Source organism: Microtus ochrogaster, unplaced genomic scaffold, assembly GCF_000317375.1.
Source record: "Microtus ochrogaster isolate Prairie Vole_2 unplaced genomic scaffold, MicOch1.0 UNK144, whole genome shotgun sequence".
NCBI classification, from domain to species: Eukaryota; Metazoa; Chordata; class Mammalia; order Rodentia; family Cricetidae; genus Microtus; species Microtus ochrogaster.
In genome coordinates this window covers 331,008-336,542 of record NW_004949242.1, presented here as the reverse complement: position 1 = coordinate 336,542, position 5,535 = coordinate 331,008, and positions in this window count along the sequence as shown.

Sequence of the window (5,535 nt, the reverse complement as noted above, 5' to 3'; positions counted from 1 at the left end):
GAGAGTGGACAGCCTTGTCGTGTTCCTGAGTTTAGTGGGATGGCTTTGAGTTTCTCTCCATTTAATTTGATGTTAGCTCCCCTGGCGCCGAGAGATCAGGTCTCCGTGCTGGATGGGTAGCTCGTAATCAAAGCGCCTACCTTGCTTGGTGCAGGCAGGCAATAGAAACAAAGGAACTCCCGCCCGCTTGGGTGCCCTGAGGATTCTGACCCAGTACCCAGACAGACTGGGCTGTGTGATGCTTTGAGTAGAAAGAGGACAGTTAGGCCGAAGTGGGGAGGGTTCTGGTTGAAAGCTGGGTGAGATAGGAAGAAAGATGCAGTATGCAGGGAGTAGAGGCCCTGCAGAGAGCCCAGGAAGGATAGGGGGTTGAGGAACTTCTGACGGGATCATGATTTCAAACTGTGATTTATCAGTTTCATGTAAAGACACCAGCTCTATTAACCTAAATAACCTCTCTCTTTCTCTCTCAACCTTTTTTCTTTCTTCCTTTTCTCTTTTCCATCACCACCTCTCTCTCCCTTTTTTTCTTCCTTTTCTTCCATCCTTTTTTTCTTTCCTTCTTTCTTCCTCTCCCTATCTGGTTATGATGTACTGCATCTATTAGTGGAGCAAAAATCATAACACTACAAAGTACTTTTATATATAAAACATATCTTATAATACAAAGCTACAGAAAAAATACTGCAAGGTTCTCAATAGTTACTTTAAACTAACTTAGAAAAATCAGACCTCTGCTGAAATTTTGAAATAAAAGACTTTTTGGTATCATTTATGAGGTTACAGCACATTTTTCTTATGTGTGACTGTGCATTTTGAAGTTTTTGTCAATGCAATAATTCACCTTACACTTCGTGATGTGTTGATCTTTTTAAAAAATATTATTAAGGATTAACTTGCTATGTTTTTTGCATAAAGTGGATATTAAAGTGGAAATATAAAAAAACAAATGACCCTAGGAAGTTGTAAAATGTGATTATGCTTCTGGATTAAGGAATATTCCTAATGTGGAACTACATTTACCATATGATTATAGAGGCACTGCAACAGTGTCTGTGGCATGAAAAATAAAAAGCAGAGATAGATTTAGTTGTTAAAGCTGAAGATCAGAGAAGAAGTGCAGTAAGCCTCTAAAAAGACCTTTTACCTCTACCAATGCTCAGACCAAAGGGGTGATTGCTAGAATGTCCAGACTGCACTGCATCACCACCAAACCTCAGATTCCACACTCCAATGACTTTCTGGCTCTTCCCCTTTATATTCCTCTCTCCAGCAAGTCATATCACTACTCTCTCCTCCTACATAGTGGTGGTATTAAAGGTGTGTGATGCTCAAACACTGGGATTAAAGGTGTGAGCCACCACCACCTGGATTTGTTTCTAGATCAGTCTTGTGTAGTCTGGGGTAGCCTCAAACTCACAGAGAGCAGTCTAACTCTGTCTCCCAAATTCTGAGGTTAAAGGTGTGTGCTACTGTTCCCTGGCATTTAGTGGGTTAACTTTGTACTTTGATCTTCAGATAAGCTTTATTTATTAAAAAAACAAACAAAATTTCATAACATTTCTATAAACAGTATAAGTACTATAAGAAAAACTATATATAATAAGTATATGCAATATATCCAGACAGTAAGTACAACCATTTCTAGTCCAGTTTCATTTGACAAATTCAGAGAAAATACTTCAGTATCTGTCCTATATTGGTGAGGCTAAAGTCTTGTACCTAATTTACTTTCTGTCATTACTTTCACTACCAAAAACTACCTTCTGATATCTCTCAACCGTATACACTTTACACCACTTTAGTAAATTACTGCATCTTGCAAATAAGAAAACTATAACTACCTAGCATTCAAATTCCTCAGAGACCAATGAAGAAAAAATATTAACTTTGGAAGTAGGAAGTCCAAGCAAGTGACTTGTAAAAAAAAAAGTGAGAAATGACAAAAAGAGCTGGCTTCCTAGACAGCCACCCAAGGTTCCTCTGAATTGTTGGAGTATCCATCTTTGTTTTATTTTTTAAAAAAACAAAATATCTTTTATTCATTATACATACCCAATACAAGTTCCCACTCCCTCCCTTCCTCCAATTCCATCCACTTATCCCATCCACTCCTCAGAGAGGGTAAGGTACATTGCTTTGGGGAAGGTCCTCCCTACTATATCTAGGCTGAGCAAAGTATCCATCTAAAGAGAATAGGTTCCCAAAAGCCAGTACAAGCAGTCATGATAAATCCTTGTGCAATTCCAGTGGCCCCTCAGTCTGTGCCAGTCTTGCAACTGACAACCACATTCAGAGGGATTAGTTTCATCTTATGCTTGTTCTTTCCCTGTCAGGCTAGTGTTGGTGAGCTCCCATTAGCTCAGGTAGATTGTTTCAGTGGGTATTCCCATCATAGTGCTGACCACTTTGCTCATATTCTCACTCATCCCAATCTTCTGCTGGACTTTGGGAGTTCAGTCCAGTGCTCTGATGCAGGTCTCTACTTCTATTTCCATCTGTTGCGGAATGAAGTTTCTATGGTGACATTTAAGATTTTCATCAGCCTGACTATAGAGCAAGGCCAGTTTGGGTACCCTTTCCTCTAATGCTTAGGGTCTTAGCTGGGGTCATCCTTGTGGATTCCTGGGAATTTCTCTAGAGCCAGGTTTCTTGCTAACCCTATAATGTCTCCCTCAATCAAGATATCTCTTTCCTTGCTTTCATCTCTGTCCTTCCTTCATCTCAGCTATCCCATTGCCTCAAGTTCTCCTTGGTCCTCCCCTTCTCCCCTTCTGTCTCGTTTCTCTCCCACACCTCTATGTTCCCAATTTTGTCAGGTGATCTTGTCTATTTTGACTTTCCAAATGGATCTATTTTTTTAGCATTCACCTTCTTACCTAGCTTCTCTATAATCATGAACTATAGGATCAATATCCTTTGTTTATAGCTAGTATCCACTTATGAGTGATTACATACTATATTGATATTTTGGGGTCTGGGTTACTTCAATCAGGATGGTGTTTTTAGTTCCATCCATTTATATGCAAAATTAAAGAGATGTCATTGTTTTTTTATACCTTGAGTAGTACTCTAATGTGTACATTTTCTTCATCCATTCTTTAGTTGAGGTGCATCTAGGTTGTTTCCAAGCTTTGGCTATTAACAAACAATGCTGTCATGAACATAGTTGAACATACGTCTTTGTAGTATGATTGAGCATCTTTTGGGTATATGCCCAAGAATGTATTGCTGGATCCTGAGGCAGGTGGATTCTGAGAAACCACTATACTGATTTCCAAAGTCATTGTATCAGTTTGCATTCCTACTAGCAAGTCTTTCCTCTACTCCACATATTCTCCAGCATAAGCTATCATTTGTGGTTTTGATCGTAACCATTCTGACAGGTGTAAGATGGTATCTCAGAGTTGTTTTGATATGCATTTCGCTAATGGCTAAGGATGTTGAACATTTCCTCAAGTGTCTTTTGGCCATTTGAGATTCTTTTGTTGAAAATTATCTGTTTAGTTTTTTATGCCATTTTTAGTTATTATTTGATATTTTGATGTCTAATTTTTTAAGTTCTTTATACATTTCAGAGATCAGTCCTTTTTCTGATGCTGGGTTGGTGAATATCTTTTCCCATTCATCAGTCTTCCTTTTGTCTTATTGTCTGTGTCCTTTGCTTTACAGAAGTGTCTCAGTTTCAGGAGTTCCTATTTATTCATCATTGCTCTTGTTGTCTGTGCTACTGGGGTTATAAGTAGGAAGTGGTCTCCTGTGCCCATGTGTTGCAGACTGCTTCCTACTTTCCCTTCTATCAGGTTCAATGTGGTCAGATTGATATTGAGATCTTTAATCCATTTGGACTTGAGTTTTGTGCATGGTAATAGATACGGATATATTTCTGTTTTCTACATGTTGACATCCAGCTATGCCAGCATCATTTGTTGAAGATGCTTTCTTTTTTCCATTGTTTAATTTTAACTTCTTTATCAAAAATTAGGTGTTCAAAGGTGTGTGGATTAGTATCTGTGTCTTTGATTCCACTTCATTGGTCAACCTGTCTGGTTTTATGCAAATACCAAGGTGTTTTCCTTACTGTAGCTCTGCACTAGAGGTTGATGTCAGGGATGGTGATGCCTCTGAAAGTTTCTTTATTGCATGGGATTGTTTTGGTTATTCTGGGTTTTTGTTTTTCCATATGAAGTAGATTATTGTTCTTTCAAGGTGTGTGCAAATTGTTTTGGGATTTTGATGGGGATTTATTGACTCCATCCACCATGATCAAGTCACCTTCATCCCAGAGATGCAGAGAGGGTTCAACATACAAAAATCTATCAATCCATCATATAAATAAACTGAAAGAAATGTTCATTTCATTAGATGCTAAAAAAGCATTTGATAAAATCCAACAGCTGTTAAAGGTCTTGGAGATATCAGGGATACAAGGAACATACCTAAATATAATAAAATCAATATACGGCAAGCAGACAGCCAACATCAAATTTAATGGAAACTCAAAGTGATTCCACTTAAATCTGGAACAAGACAAGGCTGTCCACTCTCTCCATATCTCTTCAACATAGTTCTTGAAGTTTTGGCTATTGCAATAGGACAATAAAATGAGATCAAGGGGATTCAAATTGGAAAGGAAGAAGTTAAATTTTTGTGTTTTGTTTTTTGCAGATGCTATCATAGTATATATAAATGACTCTAAAAACACTATCAGAGAACTACTACAGATGACTATACAGTAATGTGGCAGGATGCAATATCAAACTCAAAAAACTCAGTAGCCCTCCTATATACAAATGATAAAGAAGCTGAGAGGGAAATAAGAGAAACATCACCTATCACAATAGCCACAAATAACATAAAATAACTTGGGGTAACACTAACCAAAGAAGTGAAAGACCTATTCGACAAAACTCAGAGACATTTTTTTTTTACATAACTATATGTGGTATATGTGCTAAAAAGATTCATTCTATGATAATATCTTTCCTCTGCACTAACATTCCTATAGAAAAATATTTGGAGGGTATTATTACCTGAATGGAGTTAAGATTCAGATTTACATGATCCATATGTTCCTTCTCTCTCAGCTCCAGTTGATAATTCCCTAGGACTATTTAAGTCCTTTTCACCATCTAAGGTTTTTTTTTAAGTTAGTCAACTCATTAGGTTTTATCCCAACAGTGGGCTGCAGATGGGATATGTCTCCAAGAAATCTTTGGAATTCATTAAGAGTCTGCAATTGATCTCTCCTAATTTACACCTTTTGGGTCTGATTTATTTGTAAGCATATTTTGTAGACTATATAATTAAAATTCAAATTTTCACTTTGTATTTTTTCAGGAGCAATTTGTAATCACCATGAAGGCATTTATTTTAATTTATTTATTTATTAAGGATTTCTGCCTCCTCCCCGCCACCGTCTCCCATTTCTCTCCCCCTCCCCCAATCAAGTCCCTCTCCCTCATCAGCTTGAAGAGCAATCAGGGTTCCCTGACCTGTGGGAAGTCCAAGGACCGCCCACCTCCATCCAGGTTT